General features: G+C 42.6%; 1 long non-coding RNA gene across 2 annotated transcripts in view; it reads left to right on the forward strand.

Annotated features, from left to right (window-relative positions):
- LOC309535370 overlaps window positions 1–6,400 on the forward strand; it is a 31,476-nt gene extending 25,076 nt beyond the window's left edge. For both annotated transcript variants that reach the window (XR_014221224.1, XR_014221225.1), the window contains 2 exons: window positions 3,009–3,130; window positions 4,334–6,400. This is a non-coding gene — a long non-coding RNA (uncharacterized lncRNA). The remainder of the gene's footprint in view (window positions 1–3,008; window positions 3,131–4,333) is intronic.
- The last annotated feature ends 6,093 nt before the right edge of the window (window positions 6,401–12,493 follow it).

Raw genomic sequence — 12,493 nt, forward strand, 5'->3', positions numbered from 1 at the left:
GCTGAAGAATTATGAAGAGAGGTTTTTTTTTTTTTCCCTCCCCTTCAAAGTGAATTTAGTGCTGCTGAATGGTACCAGACTGGGTGCCCTGGGGCTCAACTCTTCCATTAATTTACAAGGCACGTAGGCTGTCAGAAGCCACAAGAAAAATCCCCCATCTACCACCACACACGGAAAGCTGCTACCTATGATGTGTTCCTGTGTTATGATTGTGTCCTTGGATAGCATGATATGGGAGCAGCTGCATACAGGCAGACTGGAGCAAACAAATGTTAAAACAGAGTCATTCTGGAACCGAATTTCCTAAATAATCAGTGGCTTTGTTATTATGGAGTTTGTACAGGGTTCTTTAGCAGCTGGGACCGTAAGAAATGGTCTATAGCAGTCTATCCAGGTAGGTAGGCAGGAAGGAGGAAGAAATGAGACTGATCTGTTGCATTCCCAAAAAGAAGAAAAGGCATTGACTGCTGAATTTGGGATACCTGGGTACATCAAGGGTATGTGTACATCCAAATCCCACAGGCACTCCAGATGGCAAAAATGGACACGGACTTGCATTGCACTAAAATGCTAATTTAGAAATAATTACTATTAGAAATGCAATACATAGTACGAAATCCTGTGACCAGCTGAGACCCTACCTGCCCACAGACTGTCTTGCCAGAGTAGTGCATGCTCTAGTTTTCTCCCGCTTGGACTACTGCAATGTGCTCTATGTGGCGCTACCTTTGAAGGTGACCCAGAAACTACAATTAATCCAGAATGTGGCAGCTAGACCAGGACTGGGAGTGGCCATCAAGACCATATAACACTGGTCCTGAAAAACCTGCATTGGCTCCCAGTATAATTCAAAGTATTGGTGCTGCCCTTTAAAGCCCTAGATGGCCTCGGCCCAGTATACCTGAAGAAGTGTCTCCACCCCCACCATTCAGCCAGCTCTGAGGGCCTCCTGGTGGTTCCCTCGCTGCAAGTAGTGAGGTTACAGGGAACCAGGCAAAGGGCCTTTTTGGTAGCGGCACCATCAGATGTCAAGGAAATAAACAACTATCTGACTTTTAGGAGACATTTGAAGGCAACCCTGTTTGGAGAAGTTTTTATTGTTTGGTGTTTTATTGTGTTTTTAATATTCTGTTGGGAGCCGCCCAGAGTGACTGGGGAAACCTATTATTATTATTATTATTATTATTATTATTATTATTATTATTATTATTAGTTTGCCTGCTCAGTCTGCTATCCAGAGCGTTGATGGACATCCTCAAGAACCCTGTTCTCCCTTCTGATGGTTCTTTATTGTTCAACTGGACTTAAACAGGACTTCTCTTCAAATAGAAGGCTCATTCAAATAGAAGACCAACAGCCCTTCAAACAGAACACAGTCCCCTGCTTATTAGGGCATGTGACCACCCTACCACTAGCCTTGCTTCCGATGTTTCATGTGCCACTGGCCCCACCCCCTCACTGAACATTCAGTGTGACGCCTGCAAGGGGGCAGCTGGATTGGTTCTGGCACCACTTCTGTCCTCATTGACTTAAAAATGTTTCTTAATTAATTTTAAAATGGGGACAGCAGTCAGTGGAATGCCTACCAGATGAAACAGGAACCCTGCAGTCCATTACAACTGGTGGTAGTGTTGATCAGAATAAGCTAAGGCTGCTATCGTTCTTTGCATAATTCTAAACCCCATCCCAAAGTCTGAAATCCATCATTTGCACAATGATCAGGTATAAATGACCCCCTGGACGATTACATCCAGTCAAAGGCAACTATGGGGTGTGGAACTCATCTAACTTTAGGCTGAGAGAGCTGGCATTTGTCCACAGACAGCCTTCCAATTCTGGCTCAATGAGTGCCAGTTTACCTTTCCGCCACAGCAGCACCTAGGTATACTGGGTGCTAGACTGCACATGCCTATATGAGACTAAATCCCATGGAAGGCAATGGGGCTTGATTACATAAGTAGGCACAACTTTCATAGATGGAGTAGTAGATTGAAGCTATGACAACCTTAGGAAAAGCCTTTCTGTGTGTTGATTAATTGAGAAGAGAAGGGCAATGTCAAAGAAATAATTCCAACTCTGGGGTGGGGACCTATTTCAGCCTAAGGGTTGCATTCCCTTGTGAGGAATTTTCTGGGGGCTGTATTGCAGTGGTAGGTAAGCCCAGAGCCAAAAGTGAGCCTAGCACCTGTGCACAGCAGGCTACATTCTAGCCCCACAAAAGTCAAAGGGGGGGTATGCACACATCTCCCCATCCATCATCCAGCCCAGCAAAAGGCATTATCACAGTGCAAGGATACAGTCTAGCTAGGCAAAAGCACTTGAGGAAGGTAATGTTTGATGTTTTACTATATTTTTATATATGTTGTAAGCTGCCTAGAGTGGCAGGGGAAACCCAGCCAGATGGGAGGGATATAAATAATAAAATTATTCTTATTATTATGGAGCAGAGCCAGTGAGGTGTGTGGCTTGGGGACTATCAGATACAGAAATCTGGAGGGGCACATTCAGTCCCAAACCCTGAGACTCCTCCTACCTGTTCTAGATCCTTCATTGTGTCCTGCCTTGCAACTGATTGCTACCATGAGGGGCTCTGACAAGGGAGGGGAAATGGAGCCAGCAAGTGAGGGCTTCATATATCCCTTTGTCTTCTCCACTCTGCCTGCCAATGCACGTAATACACGCAACTTTCTGTTGAACTAACTAGCAAATCTCTGGGTTGGGTATCATTATTTTTTCATACCTTATACGATATTTGAATAAATTGCTTGTAAGTGTTATTTCCTTATGTGAGCATTCTGGGATAGGGCAGGTTTAAAAAAGTCAAATACCGGTAAGTTAAATGCAAACTGAAATAAGGAAAAGTAGCAGGCTGGAGCTTGTGCTGGAGCTTATGCAACTACTCCTGGCTTCCACCCCCTCTCCAGCCCGGTGCTGTTGCTCCAACACTACACTGTCCTTCTTCCTGTATCTTTCATTCATGTATCTGCCATTCTCCTAATTTTTTTCAGGACTAGGAGTGGGCTCTGATCTAGCAACAAGACTGTGTTCTAAACAAGTGGATCTCTTGCAGTGACATCCTAGCCATTAAAGTAGGCAAAGGAGCTGAGGCAGTCTGCACATGCTAAGTTCAGTGAGTATTTGATTGCTTGTGATGTCAAAATTATATTCTACCACTATGCAAAGGTCCATACTGTATCCATACCCAGAAGGAGATATCAGATTGAGGAGGAGAATTCTGAAATGCATCGCTTTGGACGACCAGCTAGAGGGAAATTTTTTTGAATAGTCCCCTGTGCTGAAAATATATGTGCGCAGTAAACTGGCATAGAAGTGGGAGGGAGGGAGGAGATGATCCCTAATAGATTGTCTACATTAGAATTGCTCACTGGAGCACCACAAAGTTTCATGCCTCAAATCTGGAGGACTGCAGAGATGGTATTGGCAGTTGCCTCCTGTGCCATCCCACCCCTTCCAGTTAAGGCCACCCTTTTATTTAGCAATTGTACTCCACCCACCAATTGCTCCAAGAGACCGCCTACATCTCAAACCCACACACTGGTTCTATGAAGAGATTGTTTGACAATCCTCCCCCCTGCCCCACCCCCACACAAACAATCTGAAATGCCTCTCTTGTCGATATATATATGTCCATGGTTGGATTTATGCCTTCCTCTCCCAGCAGCAAAGGAAAAGCAACACAAACTACACAAATGGGAGTAACAGCAGAAGTATATTTTCAATGACAAGATAATGAGGCAATTGTGATCTGCATGGTCTTTCTTCGGTCTGAACTGATGTGCTATTTACCTCTCAGAAGGTGTGGGCTTTTGAAAACAGAAAGCTTCTGTCATTTATTTGCTTCCACAAGAAGGACAAAAGTGAGTTTTCTACAATAGATATCTCAGTTCTGGAATTAAATTAGATGCAGTGAGGCCCAACATAGGATGGTGCTTAAAATGCCAGATCAAGTCTGGGTGGCGACAAATCCCCACCTAGCCACTTTAAGTTTGCTGTGTGATCTTGGGAGTGCCGTTATCTCTTGACCTAGTCTACCTTATCAAGTTGTCGTGAGGGCAAAGTGGGGACACCATATGCATTGCATTGAGCTCACTGAAGGAAAGTCAGAATATAAATATAACAAAAAAAAATCAATGGATAATAGTGATATGCAAGCATCGTCTAATGCTTCTGTTATTGCAGTCATGCACAGCAGGAGGAGCTGGTGATCAATATCAGTTTCATGACCTGGATGCTACTAATGCTAAACTGACTGTGGAGGACTGGGAGAATGGATGAAATGCAAGAACTATGTGTACATTTGTTCCATTTGCAGGCAGAAGGAAGGACGTTCCCTTGAAAGATTACAGAGATTTTCGTGGAATAGAAATACATGGCAAGTGGGAGGGAGAGGGAGAGAGAGAGAGAAGAAGAAGGAGAGGGATGTGCAGCTGACATCTGTGAAGTCATCCATTGCCTCCCCCAAAACATCTGGGGAAGAAAATTATGAATTGCGCTTCTAAAAAAAGGGACGATGATGTTCACTCATCATTAGTACTGTATATTTATTTTTAGAGTGGAAAACAAACTGCAAACACTATCAGCCCTTCCATTAATTGAAAATAAATTTTCCTCACCCAGCACTAAACAAATGGAAAAGTTTGGCAAGATAGTGTTAATGCTGCCTGTAATAGTTTGCTAAGATTCAACTAATTAAAAAAAATCTCATTTGAAGATAGTTAATGGATTCTGCAATTCTACAAAGCATTAGGAAGACAATATTTATCTGAACTTCGGGGGCTTGCACTGATTACTACTCAATTAGTTGTGATTCAATTCACTGAAGAAAAATGGTCATTTCATTAGCACAAAGAAATAACCATTGGCCAAAAAATATATTTCCTGCAATTGCTATGGCAACTGGGATAACACTGTGCTGAGCTTGGAATTTTAATTCTGCCTGGATTTGTAATTGTGACCATGCTGGATCATCCTTGAATGACTGCCTGATGTTGGAAAATGACTGGGTGAGGGTGAACAAACTGAAAGTAAATCCAGAAAAGATAAAGCTGTTCATGGTAGGTGGTCAACTGTTCCAAGGTGAATCTACAGAGATATAAATGGGACTTCCATTGGGGACTTCCATGCTTGTCCTTCAGAATAGTGGGGCTTATCCTACTGCAGTGGTGACAGTAGAACAGCTGGCTGGCAGTTGCTACGCCCACCTCCATTCCTCAGTGTCATTTGGGAAGATTGTGGAGGGAAAAACACAGTTCCCTCATCCCACTAAAAAGTAGCAGATGCTGAAGGAGGTTATGTTTTATTGTATCTGACATTTCTTCCTACTATTGTGCAGAGCTTGGAATTGCTATGTCTGGGGTATGGTAGATAAATAATATGGTGGCTACCAGGTGGAAAGAGCTGAGGAGCTCTACACACTCCCTCACGGACAGCAGCAAAATTAAGGCAAAACAAAAAAAAAACCACCCCTCATGAATGGGAGTGCAAAGAGCTGCCACGGCTTTCCTAGCCTGCTGTGAAGTCCAACACACTTGCCCTTTTATGATCTACCCAACCAGGAGCCAGGGCTGAGAAGCAGGTTAGTAGGAAGTCTCACATACAAGGCCTTCTGCTTTGTTAGTCCAGTGGACAGGGCAGGGACCAGCTGCAACCATGGGACCATAATGAAATGAATGAACCAACCAACAAATGAATGAAAATGAATGAGAACACAAGTGAGCAAAAGGGAGGAAGGGGGAGAAAGAAGAAGAGGAAGACTGCAGAAACCCCTTCCCCAGAAGCTGCCTGGGGGAAAGCCCTACATCTATGCTAAGGGTCAATCCTGCTTGACACAGCTTTATAAGCCAGGACTTTAGTAGTCCAGACTAACTGCTCAGTCCCCTTGTGCCTTTAACAACTAGAGGTGAATCCTTAGTCTTAAAGTAAGTTCTTTTCAGCTACTTCAGGCTCCCCCTTTTCTGTATGCCCCACATCACTTCAGTGGCAGCCTCCATAGGCCCAGGGCAGTTCAAGTATTATGCCAGGTGAAGGAGGGGCTGGAGAAGGTTAATAAGGGTCCACTGCTTGATATTTTCTCCAGGCAGCCCTGGTTTGGCTCTGGGAACATTTACCATAATTCTCTCACTACTGAATTTCAGGGACATTTGTGGACTTTGTTTACCCATATTCTATCTGGAGAAGATCCTAAAGTCTTGGTGTGGAGCAACACTGGGAATAGAGATGTGTGCACATTCTGAATGCTTTTGACTGTCATAAATTTTCTTTGCGATTGAACTTAACACAATGAAAGCAATGGAACCTGGGGCTTTTTATGTCTCCCCCCCCCACACACACAATACCCTACCAGCAGCAACAAAACAAGTATGCCTGTAATGATGAAATAACAAAGCAATTGTTATTTGCATGAATCACTTAAAAAGAAAGGAAATATAATTCTAGAGAGGTCATTACTCAGGAATCTGTTTTCTCCATTCTGCCTCCCTGAATTCTAGGTCTCACCCTTCTTTGAAAGAAGATGAATTGTGGCAAAACTTTTGTATCTGGAGAAGGTCACAGGATGAATGGCTGCAGAAGGAGAAAATATCTCAGGCATGGTAAAGTTAGGTAGGGTTTGCCAACCATTTGGGTCCATGGGCACATTTCTAAACTAAAGAAAGTGTTGTGAATCTCTCACATACCACCACCACCAGCAGCAGCATTAAAATACATTATATACTGCCTTTCATTTCGAGAACAAATGCCAAGGTGTTTCACAAACAAAAAAGCCCAAAGCAAAATGACAAGGATGAAACCAATTGTAAAAAGAAAGCTACATAGTACAACAATTTCATCAAAACAATGTAACACAATTTCATCAAAACAATGTAACACCCATAAACAAGGTAATTAAAACAGAATAAAAGTTAAAACAATTAAACAGGAGGTTCAAGTTAGAACACCATGGGAATGCTTGTCTAAACAGGTATGTTTTCAAGAGCAAAAGGAATGCCAATATTGATGGGACCCATTGCATTTCAGCAGGGAGAGCATTCCACCATACTTGTGTCACCAGTGAGAAAGCCTAGCTCCATGCTATTACATGTTGTTATTCACCAGGCTGTGGCAAAACTATACCTCTTAATGTCCTTAACTGACAAAGGAGGGAAAGATGACTTTTTTGGTACCCAGAGTTGTTTAAAGCTTTGTAACAGGGACTTAAAGCCAGTTCAATGGTTAATAGACAGCCAGGACAGATCCCTTAGCTAGAGTGATATGCGCCCAATACGAAACACCACTCACCACCTAGGCCACAGCATTTTGCACCAGCTGCAGCCTCTGGATCAGCTGTCAGGGAAGCCCAACTTAGAGCACATTGCAATGATCTTAAACATGTGTTATTGTAGCCAAATTACCCCTGTCCAAAACACAGCACAGTTCACCCACCAGCCAAAGCTGATGATAGGCACTCTTCACCACAGAGACCAACTGGGTCTCCATGGACAAAGATGGATCCAAGAACATTCCCAAACTGTGTACAGTGGTACCTCTGATAACAAACTTAATTCATTCCAGAGGTCCGTTCTTAACCAGAAACTGTTCTTAACCTGAGGTACCACTTTAGCTAATGGGGCCTCCCACTGCCGCCACGCCACCAGCGTGTGAATTCTGTTCTCATCCTGAGGTAAAGTTCTTAACCCAAGGTACTACTTCTAGGTTAGCGGAGTCTGTAACCCAAAGTGTTTGTAACCTGAGGTGTTTGTAACCCGAGGTACCACTGTACCTGTTTCTTCAGGGTGAGTGCAGCCCTATTTAGAACAGGCAAATGCTCCAATTGTTGAACCTGGGAACCAGATGCCCACATTGTAAGTGGTTTAATACATCTAATTTTTCAAATAGAAGTACGGTTTATTGTCATTAAAAATGTTTCTGTCCCACCATTTTGCCTCAATTAGAGTTGCCAAAGGCAGCTTCCAACAACTAATCAATTGAGACAGCAATTTAAACACACTTCTTTGTGAGCCTATAACACTGCCTCCTTTCTGCTTTACCAATAGAGTCATGCTTGCTTTTGTTTCAAAAGAAAGAGGAACAAGAGGCATCTCATAACCTATATTGCTGCACCCACTACCAGAGAGAAGGGTTTTCTCCTCCCTTAGGGTCAACGAAAGGAGAAGAGGTTGGCTTAGCAGTCATTTGGTAAGGTAGAGGAGTCTCCTTTGCATACACAGGCTGTCCAAAACAAGTCTGAGGAGCTATTGGTGGGCAGGACTTCTGCCATATCCAGGGCTTATTTTCAGCTGTAACTCACTGGAATTCAGTTCCAGCACCTCTCAGGTGGGCACCATTGCCATTATAAAAGAACAAGGTGAATGTTCAGGGTGAGTTCCAGCACCTCTTTTTCTACAAAAATAGCACCGGCCATATCTAAGTCTTTCTTTTTCTTTGTAGTAATAGAAGGAGCTAGTTTCTAGTTGTGGGTTTGGTTAGCATAACTTCAGAAACAGAACTCCTTCAATATTCCTGCACACTGGGGATAGCTAGCACATTCAGTTATGGCTTGGACGATGAACATGTAACTAACGTGTTCCCTTTGGTGTAAATGAGAACCAGCCACCAATATTATGGTTTGGGACCAACTCATTCTAGCAATAATTACTTCATTAATCTTCTCAGCATCCTGGGGAGGTAGATGTTGTTATCCAATTTTTCAAATGGCATAGAAATCTTGTTACAGATTGAAAAATGACTGTTCAAAGGATCTGCCACCACACAGACATTCTCTGCAAATTTTATAATGCAGTGTTTTTCACTGTCAACCCTTCAGAAGCTGGGGGTCAAGATGTGAGCGCCTTGGCACAGGGTAAGATTTTATATAGTGAGGTCAGTAGCAGCTTCGTCTCTCTTCCCCATCAATTGAATCCATTTTTTTCTCAATTACTCACTGGCCAAATTGCCTCTCTTTTGGTCTCAAAGTGAGGAAAGATACCACACAGGTGGTTTGTTTGTTTTTTAAAGCATTTTCTTTAATTCTTGTTACATATCAGACCTCAATGCTAGACTTTAAAGAGGAGCCACCAGTCTTCTACTGTGCATTGCACTCATGCTAGAAGAAGAAGAAGTTTGGATTTGATATCCCGCCTTTCACTCCCTTTAAGGAGTCTCAAAGCGGCTAACATTCTCCTTTCCCTTCCTCCCCCACAACAAACACTCTGTGAGGTGAGTGGGGCTGAGAGACTTCAAAGAAATGTGACTAGCCCAAGGTCACCCAGCAGCTGCATGTGGAGGAGCGGAGACGCGAACCCGGTTCCCCAGATTACGAGACTACCGCTCTTAACCACTACACCACACTGGCTCTCACACTGCTAGATCCTTGATTCAAAAGGGTAACTCAGTAGCCTGTGATGTGGCACACCATAATCGTATCAGGACCTCATTTCTACTTTATCTGTCAGTGAATGAAGAGACCTGGTGGCTTCCCATCTTTTAAATTTCACAATGATTATAGTAACTGGCTGCCTTGTCAGCACCTTAGCCCTGTTCAGTACTTGATGACTACAATATCAAGTGGTTGCTTGCATGTGTGAATGACCCATCACCAATAATGGGGGAGAAATTTGATCTATTGCACATTTAAAGCTGAACCTAACTAATTCACACTTTCTGAAACAATACACTAAACTGAGCCACTCTTTGAAATGTTCTTCTCTGAATTTTGCAGTGCGATAAATGTCTATATTAGGGGGAGATACACAAAATTCATACAGTTGTGAAAATAACTGACACAATGCATTATTTTAGGGGACTTTATTTGCCAAAATATCTATATTAGGTGAAATAAACACTATGGGGCAAACCTATGGCAAGATCCACTAGGATGAGCAGCTTAGGATGTAGCAGTTTAGCCAGCATTAAGTCCCCAACCCCAGCTCAGCCAAAGATACACCAGTGTAACGTGTTCATCCTGACTCAGCTGCCTCAGCTAAAGCTGGATGAGCCAAGGCTGGTCTAAGTCCCCAAAAGGGACATTCCAGAAATGGGACCAGAGAGAGGGGACTTAGGCTGGATCCTAAACACATTCAGCTTGGTCACATGACTTGGCAACCCAGTTTAAGACACTATTTTAACAGCTTGTTTTCCCTCAACATGTTTAGGCAGAGAAGCAGCAGCCCCACCGGCAAACAAGGTTTGGATCTGGTGTAACTTTATGTCAGCTTAATTTACTCTGTATGAAGGTCCTCTGCTTCCCCCACAGTTCAAGGTCATGTGTGTATTTCCCTGCTTTATTTGATTGCTGTATTTATGTTCTGTACCTGATGGTTTTATTGTACCACTGTATATTTGTTGTATACTTAAAGGTGTTGTTTAAGTAACTGTTAGTAAATAATAATACTGAACAATGATCAGTGATCCTTTCCGGTATGAGCTTAAATTAGGCCTGAACATGGAGGGACACAATTACCACAATTACAAGCTGCACCACAAGAGAAAAAAAGGGGCTGGAATAATTTCATGGCAATGTGTTGTTATAAAATTGAAAACTCACCCTGAGGCTGCTTAAACTCACCTTTATGCACACATAGTGTATACCCTTTGGTAAATATGTTTAGGATTGAAGCATAAATCACTTCTCAATTCATTTTTGAAACTTACCATACGGTTATATCGAAACCTGCAATGGGTATATGGAGTGAAGAATTTTGCTACATTCCATTAGCTCTGCTGGGTTCAATGGAATAAATGCAGCAAACAATTCACTAGCAGATAAGGGTAATGAGAGACCTTGCAGGGGATGGAAATCTTAGGAATGCACAGAATGGGCAGCAGTTTGCAGTTATTGGTTAAATGAGCCACTGATGCAATTCCAAGCGCTTACTGTTAACTAAGCATTTGTCTCTTTATCGTATTATATTTTTTAGCCAGCTTCCTTTTTCTGTGGAGTTCCCCCCTCCCCAGCAGTTCTAGCTTTGTGTCTGAAGTGCCAACAAAGCTGTTAGTTTGAGCAAATTGTTTTCGGTGACAACCTTTAGATTAAGATCATTTCAGACTTCCAGTAAGGAATACACACACACACACGCGCGCACACACACACACACATTTTGACCTTTGTCTGCCCAAGATAAAGCCAAAGAAGAGATAAAGAAAAAGAGGCAAATTAGAATGGAATGAAATGAAATGTAAGATCTAGATAAATATCAGCATTGAGAGTTTGCTTTCCTGCAGGGTTTTATACACCACCTTACTTTATCTCTAAATGAAGTCCCTGCCCCAATGCTAACCTTACCTCACTTGGGAGTTCCTCCATTTTTAAAATTTATTATTTATTAAATTTATATACCACCCTTGAACTGAAGATCAGAGGGCCGTTTACAATAAAAAAACACACAAAAATACATCACATAGTAACAAACAAAAACAATACCCCTCCGTCAGTTTAAAATGTCATAGAATGTTTAATTACCCAAAGGTCTAGGAGAAGAGGAATGTTTTTACCTGGCACCTAAATATATGTAATGAAGGCGCCAGGTGAGCCTCCCTGCAAAAAGCATTCCACAAACAGGGAGCCACCACAGAAAAGGTCCGTTCTCGTGTTGCTGCCCTCCAGACCTCTCACGGAGGAGGCACACAAATGGCCTCAGATGATAATCACAGGGTCAGGGTCAGCTCATATAGGGAGAGGCAGTCCTTGAGGTATTGCAATTATCACTTCTACTATTTGGGTTCCCCTTTTTCTGAATTTTTTGCCAGCTCTACAATATCCTTTTTGAGGCAAGGTCATCAGAATGGTATATTAGTATTCCAAGCACGGTCTCACCGTAGATTTGTAAGTAAGAATGTGCCAGCCATAGATCTGGTGCATTCACTTCTTTCCTCTGCAATGCTTGCACAGTAGTGTCTAGATATCAATATAGGCAAATGACTAACACAGCTGTCATCCACCAGTACCTAGAGGCTTTGACCTTGAGCAGTATTAGCTCTTGCTACCAGTGCTGCTGACTTATTACTTAGCAGAGGTGATGGTGAGGAGAGGCTACCTTGTGCCTGCATTATGACTGCATGTTACCATATATTGATGTTTGATTCACAATTGTATTGCATTATTGGACCTGTATTTCTAGAGAACAGATGCTTGTTACACAGGTCTTTGCAAGCTAGTGAGGATCATCAGGCAGTGTCTAGCCATGAAGGCAGGATCCAGCCCCTGCTTTGTAGGCCATAATATGCACAGTTTAAATGTGTCTGGACGAGTCTGGAATGTGTATGTGGGTGTGTTTGATACACACAGTCATACTGGCAATCACAGTTTGTCAACCAATGTTCCCAGTTCCATTTGGCAAGGCTTGGAGATTCGTTGCACAAGCGAAGCAAACTGAAGTTCATTAGATGAAACTACTTTTTCATATTCTTCCTTGGAAGCAAAGTAAAAGAAGTCTAACTAGACACTTCCAGTTCTGTTACAGTAGTATGGGTTTGTTTTACACTATATACTGTACTATGC

Source organism: Podarcis vaucheri, assembly GCF_965113315.1.
Source record: "Podarcis vaucheri genome assembly, chromosome: 6".
Taxonomy (NCBI): Eukaryota; Metazoa; Chordata; class Lepidosauria; order Squamata; family Lacertidae; genus Podarcis; species Podarcis vaucheri.